General features: G+C 38.5%; 1 long non-coding RNA gene across 1 annotated transcript; it reads left to right on the forward strand.

The window, feature by feature from the left end:
- Positions 1–538: 538 nt before the first annotated feature.
- On the forward strand, positions 539–5,675 carry LOC307005775. Its single transcript, XR_013799327.1, has 3 exons — positions 539–1,200; positions 1,968–2,020; positions 5,430–5,675. It is a non-coding gene; the product is annotated as an uncharacterized lncRNA (long non-coding RNA).
- Positions 5,676–13,438: the final 7,763 nt, after the last annotated feature.

A 13,438-nucleotide genomic window follows, 5' to 3' on the forward strand; every position in this document is an offset into this window, starting at 1 on the left:
ACTTTTAATAAATATGCTAATTAAAAGCATACTTTAAATATATTTCTAAACAGTATACTAGTAGTACATTGGTAATAAATATATATTTAATTATACTTTTAATAAATATGCTAATTACAAGCATACTTTAAATATATTTCTTAAAAGTGTACTAGAAGTATTTGGTAATAAATATATGCTTAGTTACACTTTTAAGAAATATGCTAAATGCAACCATACTTTTAGTGAAGTTTTAGTGTACTTAAAGAAAACATGCATATGTTGCTCTTACTTAAAGTAGCCTACATTTTATGTGTACTTGTGTAAGAACAGCAAAATGATTAAGCTTTTAGTGTGTTTAAAATGTATGTACTTTATAAACACTTAGGCCGACTGCAATATAGTTTAATTATTTATGTTTTTATCATTTTAATATAAAAAAAATACATTTACAATATATACCAACTTATAATGTATTAGAAACATTTGTCAACTATTATTAGCATTGCAATAAGCTTAAAATTATTATTTTTTTCACTTTTACTTGTTTGTTGTAAAAGGCTACTTAAGGCTGTTGTCTATTACATGATATTTTGTACTACTGAAATTCCCACAATAATTTCAGCATCATATTTTTTTAAATGCATCATAGATACATTTTCCAAAGAAATGTTAATTTCCAAAAAGGTGTTGTTCTTGTTTAAATTTGAACAATGCGCATAACACACGTGACTAGTCCTGATTGGTTCCAGAGGCGTTGAACGGCTGTGATTGGTTCTTATGATAATGCGCTCGCATGCATCTCACTCAGATCTTCAGTTGTTGTGCGTGCGGTCCTTGAATGTGATTAGATTTAGACGTTTAAATTTAAACTGTTAAAATATTTATAGCGATCGTGTTTCTTTAGAGGACTTGGAGGAAACCACGCGATTAATATGGAGTGGGTGATGTTTTTTGCGATTAACTTTTTGAAACGTGAACAGATCTGGTGAATCGTTCATCGGAGGGATATGAATGTCAGTTTTTCTTTCGAAGATTAACGACAGTCTTAAATGGTTTGGAACTACTTCAGGGTGAGTGATCATGACAGCATTTCGTATTTTTGGCACAAAGTGTAACATCACGTCTTTTTCAGTTAAGCTACATTCAATTTGCCCAAGATTTTCAAGTCAAAGTCGAAGCAGACTCGAAGAGATGAAGATACTGCCTCAGAAGTTACTGGTAAGTTTTAGTTGCTGTTTGCATAAATAAATAGCTCACTGTTTAGTTGTTTTCCTAGGTGGAAAGGTCTGCTATGCATTTGCTAATATGACTTGCACGTGGGATACTGACTTTAACCGCTGTAACATGATGCTGACACTGAATTCTAGCAACTTCTGCACTGTCAAAGTCTATAGTCTTTGATGAATCTGTTTAAAATCTATGTGGAGACATTTATCTGTCTTAAAACAACTATAAAACATTGTCCAATGCATCTTCAAAAAAATGAATTAGTTATTATAATATGTACATCATTAGATTAATATAATTTTTATTTGCTGAAGCTGTGTATTTATTTCTGATTTCCTGAAGTATTTGGCTTCATTGTTATGATGTAAATTATCTTTAAAAAGTTTGAAAAAACATGTTATGAATATAGTTACCTTTGTCTTGAGCTGACCAGCCAATTATGGTAGTGTGTTGATTGGTGTTTATATTTGTTCAAGCTTGACAACCTTATTGCCTTTTTGATTACTTTCTAATATATATTTCTAATTACAAATAAGTACAAAGATTAAATTGTTAAAAGGGATGCTTATAAGAGAGCGTATCTAAACTGCCGAGTCTGTGAAGGGTTTTGATTATACCCACCAAGTACATTGTACTCAGCATACTGTCATTCTTAAAAACAAAACAAATCATTCTTCATAATTTGCCTGCCTTATATATTTTTGTGTATGTATATATATATTTATAAATCTCTCTTTTTTTTATTTGTTGTTTTTCAGACTAGCTGCTATAGAAGAAAAACTGAGTGCAGAGACAAGCGAAGAAGAGAGTAGTAAGTAGTGATGCACCGATTGATCGGCTGGTGACCGGAATTGGCAGATTTTCACGTGATCGGCCATGACCTCGGGCGCCATATGATTAACATCGCACAACATCAGCAATCAGACATGCACACGTAGGAAACCTCGTGAATTACGGCCGTTTCACACCGCAAGCGTGAGCAGCGGGTTTTATTTTTTGTGTGTGAATGCTCTCATTGATTGACATTCACGCCCGAAAAAATACGCGGAGCAGGAGTGCGTTAAAGTGAAAACACGCTTTTGATGGACAAAATAAATATGATTTCACACAAAAAATGCCCAAAATGGACAGAATGTGCTAGGCTAGAAAATGAACACAAAAATATTTGTAGAAAATGTACCCATTTAAACTTGTTTTAATTATTCAGTTTGGGTAAAAGTATATGGTGTTTTATTTAATTAAAAAAATAATAATAATAAATGAAGAGTTCAGATGCAATTTAAGCCTCTAAGTGCCATCTGAAATTTTCTTCTAGAATGATCATTTTTATCAAGCTTGAATATTTAAGTTCAGTAATTTATCTTAAATGGCAATGAAAATTACCTATTTGTCATTTAAGTGAAATTACTGAACTTAAATATATGAACTTGATAAAAATGATAATTTTAGAAGAAAATTTAATCGGAATCGGCTAAAATCGGTATCGGCAGGTCAAACTCAGTGAAAAATCGGAATCGGCCTATACAATTGTAATCGGTGCATCTCTAGTAGTAAGTATGGTTTAATCTCATATCACCTCAGTTATAGAGATTTTTGAATCCGGACTATTGAATGGTGATTCGGTCATGACGTATGTGTTTCTGTACATCACTTTTTTTTGCTCTCGAAGTCAAAGGGGGCTGACTAAAACAAATAATAATGCTAAAAATAAAGATTAGCATTTGTTATACATTATTATACTTGTCTGTTTTTTGTTTTTTTGCTGTGATACAGTGTCATAACATGTAGACCTCACTGTTGTTCAGCAAGACTTAATGTTTGTTCTATTTGTTGTAGATATTTTATTAACTCCTTTTTTGCATTATATTAACATTTTATATTGAATGTCTTCTGTTAAAATATGAACTAAGCATTACATGCCATATCAAAAAATTGTGGTTACGACTGTTCCCTGAGAGCAGGGAATGAGACAGTGCATCGATGACGCTTTGGGGAATGCCCTCCATGTGAACCGGTGTCTAAAAAGCTATAAAATCACGGCAAACGAATTTGGCGACAACCTATGACACTATTAGTGCGACCCAGAAGTATAAAAGGGGCGCCTAGATACGCAGTGCAAGTTCCCTTTCGAAAGGAAACGAGATATATCCAGCTGCAGACCCGCAGCACCACCAGTTTCAGAACCCCAGCGCCAGAACCGGAAGTGAGGGAGTTATTTACAATGAGACAAGCATGTAAACGATGACAGAATTTTCACTAATTTGAAGAATGTTAACCCTTTCACACGTAAGTTTAAAATATTCTAATTGACCCCCGCAGCGTGAGTTTTTCAAGGCGACCGTTATTTCGAATCTGTCACTTTATGGTTTCCATGGTGACGCGTCACTGCTTGTCACGTGACACAGCGCAACCACAACACAGCGCTGAATGAATGGTGATCTGCTTTTATGTAATTTTTCCTTTTTTATTCTAAATATTCATTACTTTAAAGCTGCAGTCCGGCACTTTTTTGGGTTTAAAAATATCAAAAAAGACATTTTTGAAAAAAAACGTAACCAGCCAGTGTTCAAAACGATCTGCTTGCCTTACCTCGATTCAAAACGGTAAGCTTGTAATAATGATTTTAATTCCAGTGGTACTGGTGGATTTCCGCGGGAATTTCGAGCATGTCTTTGCGTCATTACGTCACTTCTGTACACATAGAGAAGGAGTCCCGGCTAGCGTGTGTGGATGATGGTGGAGATTTAGCTTAGCACTTGGTATGGCGGATCCCGAAAGTTTAAAGCGACAATCACCAGTGACAACTGGAGATTCACCAGTTGTAAAACACAAAGACTTCGGACTTCAGAGTGGCTACAGAAAAAAATATATTTTTCACGTTTTGACGTGATATAAGCAATCGTTAGATTTAATCAGCATGATATAGCTACTGCAATGCTTCCCCCCACCCCCCGAATTTGGTCAGAACAAAAGTGAATGTTACATACTTGTTCAGATGACATTTTCCGATGAAAATTCTAATGTTGACACTTTCAAAAAGTATACTCTGAGATTGCTGATGACAGTACAGTATCCACAGCGACGCGGCAGCGACAGGTTCCCCTCAATACATTGTGTTCATCCGCGCTGTTTCATGCCGATTTACTACCCACGCACAGTTAATAATTCCGCGAATAACTGCAGTTGCAGATTTCTAACAGAGATGGCGACAAAGAGGAAAAACGACGGACTGCAGCTTTAACTTTCATATTTGTTGAGTCTCTTTTCTGTCTCTGCTTACTGAAAAAGGTGTATACATTGTATAAGCTACCATTGACTAAACATTCGGGATTAGTCTACAATAACTACAAATTAATTTAATATATATTCCTTCTGGAGATTCCCGAATGTTTTGTTCAAATATTTGACTTGCTGTATCCGCATTATAATATAGGATCTACAGATGTACACTACTCTGCATTGTGAAAAGCCAGTGTCAAGGTCCAGCACACTTCTGAATGATTGGTGACAGTTTTCATAATTACTTTAACAATGGTATGTGTCACTTTACAATAGTTTGTGGCATTTTCTCTCATGCTAGTTTACAATTATTTGAAATACCTGATTGGTAAGTGTCAATTTGTGGTGCACAAACAACATAATCCTGCTTGTAGTACCACTTTAATAAGAACATTTTACTAAAATAGCTAAATAGTTTCTATATTCTTGTATAGTTACAAATTACAGCTTAACTGTCCTATATACAAATAGAAATAAATGTGTTATCATAACAACTGTATTTACAATATGTAGGTAAATACATTGTAACAATTATTATAAAAAAAGAACCATAGTAAATATAAATGCATACAACGGACCACGATATTAAAAATATGGTGAAGCCCAATGTTTCTGTACCTTAATGTATCATTATAACATACGTATAAAGTATGACGTTTCGTGTGTAATAAAAGTATACCGTTTCGTGTCTAAGCAAATTACGCTCCAAAACGCGTTACTCGGTTTAGAACGTAAGCTCCGCACCTCACTTCCGGTTCTGGCGCTGGTGTTAGAACGTAAGCTCCGCCCCTCACTTCCGGTTCTGGCGCTGGGGTTCTGAAACTGGTGGTGCTGCGGGTCTGCAGCTGGATACTATAGAAGGAAACAGTGACTTTTTTAACAGATGTTAATTTTGCTTTAATATTTCAAAAAATAATAATAATATTTTTCCCTTTTCATAGATACTGTGATCAAACAGTTTCCGACCACGACAGTGTCTGAGGTGCGAGCACTGATCAGAAGAAAATGCAACAATGAGGCAAACTCCAAGACCAATCATTTCAATTCGCTTGAAGGATGAAGGACTGTTTGCAGCTATTGTATTTCACTTTGTTTGACTTTGTTGAACTTATTCCTTTAAGTGCTTTTTTTTTTGTTCTGTTTAATACTTCTGCAGATCAATGCATTTTATGTTAATGTATTTTGTTTAATTTTCATATGTTGCTGTACTAATGTAGTGCATTAAAGTTTACTATCTTTCAAAGAGTGTTTGTGTGTGTTTTATACAAATATTGTTTTTACTGTGTTTAAATGTAAATTTTGTTTAAGCTGTAGTAATTCTGTTTATTTATATATATATTCCCACACAGTCATGCAGTTTGAATAGATGTATGCTTCCTATCGTTCTCAAATCACATAAGTTATAACTAGCTCTGCAGACACCATACAGTTGATTGAAGTCTTTAATACTACTTGTACTGATATCCTAGACCAGGTAGCCCCTTTCAAATTGCTGCAATATAAAAATAAGTCAAACATCCAGCCCTGGCTTATTGACCATACCCGTTCCATTAGGCAGAAATGTAGGATAGTAGAGCGCAAGTGGAAGAAAGACAAACTTAAGGTTGCATTTGAACAGTATCAAGTCACTGTCAAGACTACAAAATCTAATTATCTCTTTGAAATAATTGCTAAAAATGCCTATAGACCTAAGGTCATTTTTAATACAATAGATTATGTTATGAACCCCTCCTCGGTAGGTCATCCTACTGCAACCCCCCCGAGACATGTGAAAAGTTCCTTGAATTTTATAGTATATTAGAACACAAATTTTGGCCCCAGTTGTGACTCATTCTAAATCTGAATCTATGTTGCTCTACCAAGCTCTTTCAGGCATTTTGACCCCGTCATTTCATGCTTTGACTGCTTTGCTAAAGGTGACTAATGATGTTCTGCGTTCCTTGGGTTCTGGCGATGGTGTTGTTTTTTAATTCTTTTAGATCTCAGTGCAGCATTTGACAAGATAGATTGTTCCATTCTGTTAAACCATCTTGAGAGAGTGGTTGGTATCCAGGGGGTTGCATTAAGCTGGTTTTCCTCATGTCTCAAAGGACGAACCTTTTCTGTCAGTATTACTAATTACAACTCATCTTTAAAACTGATTACACGTGGTGTCCCACAAGGCTCGTTTTTGAGTCCCTTGCTTTTTTCTCTATACGTGCTTCCTCTAGGCTCTATTTTTCAGAAGTATGGTGTCTCTTATCACAGTTATGTGGATGATACACAACTTTATCTCCCTGTCAAGTCTAACGATGGTAGCTCCCTAAATAATCTCATCTCCTGCCTTGGGGGAGTAAAATTGTGGATGTCTGAAAACTTCCTCAAGCTTAATAGAGATAAAACTGAGACCATTGCTTTTGGCTCTTCATTGTGTCACTAATATTGCAAATCAGTTAGGTATCCTGTCTTTAACACTGCACGACATAATTAAGAACCTGGGTCTCATCTTTGATTCTGACTTACAATTTGATAAGTTGATAAGTTATGTTATTAAAGGAAGCTTTTTTTCATCTTCATTCTATTGCCAAATTAAAACAGTTCCTTTCAAAGAAGGATTTAGAATTAGTAATTCATGCACTTATCACATCAAGATTGGAATACTGAAATTCCTTATATGAAGGTTTGCCTATATCTACTCTCCAACGTTTGCAATTAGTTCAAAATTCAGCAGCTAGACTTCTGACTGTTACAAGGAAGCGAGAGCATATCACCCCTGTTCTTGCTTCCTTGCATTGGTTACCAGTTGGCTACCAAGTCGAATTTAAGGTTTTGCTTTATGCTTATAAAGTTTGTATGCATGGTTTAGCAATACAGTACATCGTTGATCTCCTTTAACCATATTATGCAGTGAGATCTCTTCGCTCATCAAATCAGTTGCTTCTCTCTGTTCCTCGCTCCAGCTTAAAACCCAAGTGCGATCAGGCGTTTGTAACTGCGGCCCCCAAGTTGTCACTCTCATTCTCTGTCAGGTTCTCTACCACATCGTCCACATTTAAATCTAGGTTGAAGACACATCTTTTCTACTTAGCCATTTGGTGTTGCTTGAGATGTATAAGGGTTTTAGTTGTATGAGTCCCATTTGTATTTGCCACACACCCACCCAAATGTCTTAAATCCACCACCAAAGAAGTCACCTGTGTCCTGATTGAATGATTATCGTCCCATAGCAATGACCCCGATCATGATGAAATGGTTAGTCATGTATCACACGCTGGACCCATTCCAGTTTGCATACTATTCTAACTGTTCTATGGACAATGCAATATCCTCCACCCTCCACCTGGCTCTTACCCACCTAGATCAGAAAGACTCTTATGTAAGAATGCTGTTCATCGACTTCAGCTCAGCATTCAACACAATAATCCCTCAGCAGCTTATCAACAAACTAAATTTGCTGGGTCTCAACACGTTCCTCTGTAATTGGATCCTGGACTTTTTAACTAGAAGACCTCAGTCAGTCCGTGTCGGCCACAACACCTCGAGCAATACCACACTGAGCACAGGTGCCCCACAAGGCTGTGTGCTCAGCCCGCTGCTTTTCACACTGATGACCCCCGACTGCACTGCCAAGTTCAGCTCCAACCATCAAGTTTTCTGATGACACAACTGTGGTAGGCCTCACCAGCATTCAGCAACAATGATGAAACACACTACAGAGAGGAAGTGGCACAGCTGGCTGAATGGTGTGGAGCACACAACCTGTCCCTCAACTTGGGGAAGACAAAGGAGGTTGTGATGGACTTCAGGAGATACTCTGCTGACCACCCCCTACTGACTATTGGCAGCTCGACTCTGGAGAGAGTCAGCAGCACTAAATTCCTCGGAGTGCACATCACAAAGGATCTCACCTGGACCAACAACACTACGTCACTCTCCAAGAAGGCCCAACAGCGCCTCCACTTTCACCACGACTGAAAAGAGCAAGTCTCCCTCCACCCACCTTTACCACATTCTACAGGGGAACCATTGAGAGTGTGCAGCATCACTGTCTGGTATGGGAACTGCAGTGCCGCAGGCCACAATACCCTACAGCAGACAGTTACCATAGCTGCAAAGATCATCGGTGCCCCTCTCCCCTCAATCCTGGACATTTTTCTTGCAAGATGCTCCAGCAAAGCCATCAGTATCGAGAGCCCTCTCTGCCAGACTGCACAAAAACTTTTCCCCGCGACAGTTAGATTAATATGTAAATATGTGCTGCGTGCTTTCCTCTGAATAATGAAATTAACAATAAAAATGACATCGGTGAGAAAACAACAGTTAAGAAAACATCTGATCATAGCCATGTAGATATATTTGCCCCATGAGACCAGGACCTTCAGCATGCACTGGGACAGTTTGCAGCCAAGTGTGAAGTGGCTGGGATGAGAATAAGCACCTCCAAATCCGAGGCCATGGTTCTCAGTCGGGAAAGGGTGGCTTGCCCACTTCAGGTTGTTGGAGAGTTCCTGCCTCAAGTGGAGGAGTTCAAGTATCTTGGGTTATTGTTAACGAGTGAGGGAAGGATGGAACGGGAGATTGACAGATGGATCGGAGCAGCTTCTGCAGTAATGCGGTCGATGTAACGGTCTGTCGTGGTGAAGAAGGAGCTGAGCCGCAAGGCAAAGCTCTCGATTTACCGGTCAATCTACGTTCCTACTCTCACCTATGGTCATCAGCTTTGGGTCATGACTGAAAGGACAAGATCCCGGATACAGGCGGCCGAAATTAGCTTTCTCCGCAGGGTGGCTGGGCGCTCCTTAGAAATAGGGTGAGAAGCTCGGTCACTCGGGAGGAGCTCAGAGTAGAGCTGCTGCTCCTCCACATCGAGAGGGGCCTGCTGAGGTGGCTCGGGCATCTGTTCTGGGTGCCCCCTGGACGCCTTCCAGGGAAGGTGTTCCGGGCGCGTCCCGCCTGGAGGAGACCCAGGGGAAGACCTAGGACACGCTGGTGGGTTATTGTAGCGGCACATAAAAACAATCCAAAAACCGCTATCACATGTGTATAATCACATGACTTTATGACTAGTTATGTCTCCCGGCTGGCATGGGAACGCCTCAGTGTCCCCCCGGAAGAGCTGGAGGAAGTGTCTAGGGAGAGGGAAGTCTGGGCATCTCTGCTTAGACTGCTTCCCCCGCGACCCGGCCCCGGATAAGCGGAAGAAGAAGATGATGATGATGAGCTTAGCACGTCTTTTAAATTACATTGATGAAACACCCATCTTTCATCATTGGCACTCATATTTGTCATTGACCCACAGCCTCAATACACCTAGTTCTGTAACCTGTGGAGTTTGCTCACAAGAAATTATTAATAAATGACAAGCTTGAAACACATGAATCTTTAAACACTGCAAAAAAGGATTGTCTTCCTCAACAAATATCTAAACATTTTTAAATCAAGTTACATTTACTCGAGAAGCAAAATTGCTAAAGATATTATGTCTTGTTTTCTGAAGAAAAAAAAAAGAATTGATCAAAATTAAGTGAATTTACTTTTAAACCAAGAAACAATGTCTGCCAATGGAGTAATAATTATTTTCAAATATTGTTTCAAAGCAGGTTTACATAAAATGCATGTGTCTACAATGTCTACAATTTAGAGTGATCTGTTATCAGAGGTGACTGTGTCCAGGTAATGTATTTCACGCAGTTAGCTAACATCATGTATACATTTTAAGGCAGAAAAAATAAGCTCATTGAAGCAATTATTACACGTTGTGAACATGATGATTACAATATATAGAACATTTTGCATTGGTGCATGTTGATTCATATATAATATAAGAATTGTTATCTTATATTGTTTTGCTTCACAAGTAATTTCATCTTAATTTAAGAATGTTTGTACTGGAAAACCAGACCAAAAGTCTTAAGAAGGAAATTATTTTTAGTATGAAATGATTTGTCTTCCTTTCAGATTTTGCATTCCCTCTCCCTCTCCATCTTTCTTCCATTTAGAGCCCCAAAAGTTTCTTCTTCATCCCAATCTACAGCCTGTTCTCCTCCCACTGACCTCTCTTTTACCTCTCTCTCCATCCTGGTCCCACACTCTCTGGCCGCAGTTCCCCACTGCATGCCTCTAATACTTGCTCCATGTGCTTTTATATGGCCTTATTAGAATTTATATCTAACAACTGTTTCCCGATGTTATGATTCATCTCCTGCCGTATGCTGGATCCGCTGCCTGAAGCTGCTAGAATGGATTCTGGGAATCTCCACACACAGTAACACCGTTTCCAATGCAAGCGTGCAGCATGTCCCTAGAAAACTAGATCACTTCCATTATAATCAACAGAGCTGTTACTGGTGCTCAGTGTAGGTATAAAGTGGCAGGATTCCAATAAAAAAAAACTTTTTTCAGTCCACAACGAATGCAAAAATGCTGTGTGACGAAACTAAATAACAGATAATCAGAGCAGTGTGTGAACAAAAGTTCACTGAGTAAAACTAAAACACACATAGAGCTTAATTTGTATTTTCATGACTTTTGTGATTTTTTTGATGTTCATTGAGAAACATCAGGGATTTGTCATTTAATATTGGATGTTTTTCGACTTCCACAGCAAATTTTCCCTCGTCTATGTTTATTGTAGTTAAAGAAAAGTTGTCATAATTTTCTTATCTTCATGCATGGGCCAAACCTTGAATGCATTTCCTTATTCTGTGGAACACAAAAGAAAACATTTTTGAAAAACATACACTACCGTTTAAAAGTTAGGGATTTTTTTAACAAAAATGTTTCTTACATTTTTTTAATTAAATAATTATCTTATGCTCACCAAGGCATTTGTTTGATCAAAAATACAGTACATTTTGTAAAATATTACAGTTTTATATTGTAATATATTTTACATTGTAATTTATTCCTGACATGCAAAGCTGAATTTTCACCATCATTACTCCAGTCTGCAGTGTCACATGATCCTTCAGAAATCATTCTAATATGCCGATTTGATGCTCAAGAAACAGTATTATTATTAACTGTTGCAAACGGTTGTGCTGCTTCATATTTTTGTGGAAATCGTGTGTTTCTCACTGTCAGTGTAAAGAGGGTCTAAGGATAACCTCAGGTAATGTAGCACAGATAACCTTGTTCCATTCAGAGGGAATGAAAATGAGCAAAAAATTAAAATGAGTGGGGAAGAACTGTAATGTTACATCGTTATTGTTTGACAGTGGAGAATCCCTGGAGCAAAACGGTCAGATTTTCCACAGTTTGGGAAAGAGCGTTGGAGGTGGGGGTGAGGGGCTATTTGGAGGGGAAACTCCATTGGCTCTGAGGCCACAGAGGCACGTCCTGTGTCCACACATACACAGAGAATGGGAGAAATTTAAGAGAGACTCTGCTCCAAAACCCAGTGAGCTGACTTAGGCATTGCAGGCAAGTGCAATTTCAATAGATAGGCAGTGACATTATGCTGGCTTCTAAAATACCATTTTCTGACCAAATTCTCTTTTATATATAATTTAATTTTTTGGCCTTTACAATGAGGATCAAATGAAAGTAGTGATGAAATACTGTGTAAGAAAAGTTAGCCAAGGTTGAGCCGACAGTTCAACAAGTCGAGGTGGAGTGATGGACTTGGCGGAGCTGGAGACCTTGAGAATTCAAGATTCGCCAGCGTTGGTCTGCTTTCAGAGTCAACCGGATTCTATCGAACCCTGGTGCACTTGTGTTCATCTTACGTCATCACAAACGTGCACACCGCATGATAGAAAACAGAACGAGGTCAAAATATTGTTTTTCATTAATTTGGTGTTATGCACAGCAGAGTAAATGACACTTGGGTTTACTCTATGTGCGTCACAAGAAGGTGTCTTAAGGGACAGCGGATTACCAATCATTTGCCGCCCTGATTGCACTGCAGTTACACTGCAGGCTCGCTCTTGCTCGTATCCAAGGTAAATCATCAACATTATCATGTGCTATCATCCCTTACATGTGCTTTATTGAACTAAATACATCGTCATCAGCTAAAACGCTTGCGCAGGTTACTTTTCTTCCTGAAAAAGTTTGCACACAAGAATGTGTTGCTTTCACATTCACATGAATCGCGCTACAGTTCGAGAGCAACCGAACTTAGACCAACTCCTTCAGATAGTCTCGGGTTCAGTACCCCGGGTCAGCATGACAGCTTTCACAATAGCAATTTTTCATGCGAACCGTTCCCCGTTTCGAATTAAACTGCCAGTGTGAAAGCACTGTGAGAGTCTGTCAGTCAGTTCTTGTCTGCCTCGTGCAATGCGGCAGGCTCGGGCTCACTGTCTGCGGTGGGCTCTGGTGTTAGCTCTGTGCAGTGTGTGGCTGACTGGGCTTTGGGTCCGGAGTAGGGCTGGTTACGTCCTCCACGGCTGGACATTTGGTGAATGAGGATCCGCAGTTCATCAGCACCCACTCCACATATGCGGCGAATTCTCGCTTAGGACCATATCTTCAGGAAAATCTCAGGAAGCAACTCTCAGGGAAAGCAACCACAAACAATAAATGTAAACTAGACCGAACAAAGAACTGAATGAACTGAAGGCTTAAATACACAGACTGAGTAATCAACGGAAAGCAGAACAGGTGTGTAAATTAGGAACTATGGAAACTAATAAGCACAGGGAACTCAGGCAAATCACAACAGGGAAAATACAACCAAAACACAATGAAACTAAACAGACATAGAACTACATGTTACATATATGTTGTGTGGGTGCTTACACTAACCACAAGGTAGTAAAATATCTTAATAAATACTCATTTTATTGATACAAATTCTTTAAAATCTGGTTTAAACATCCACCCTCACTCAGGAATGGCATGAAACAGACAACAATCCTTTACAGAAAGGAAACCAGACAAATCAAAATAAATCAACAAATCATTCCACAAAATAGGACAAATTAAATCAAAACCAAGGCAATCTGTTACAAACATACAAAAATAA

The sequence above is a fragment of the Phoxinus phoxinus genome, assembly GCF_949152265.1.
Source record: "Phoxinus phoxinus genome assembly, chromosome: 10".
In the NCBI taxonomy this organism is placed as follows: domain Eukaryota; kingdom Metazoa; phylum Chordata; class Actinopteri; order Cypriniformes; family Leuciscidae; genus Phoxinus; species Phoxinus phoxinus.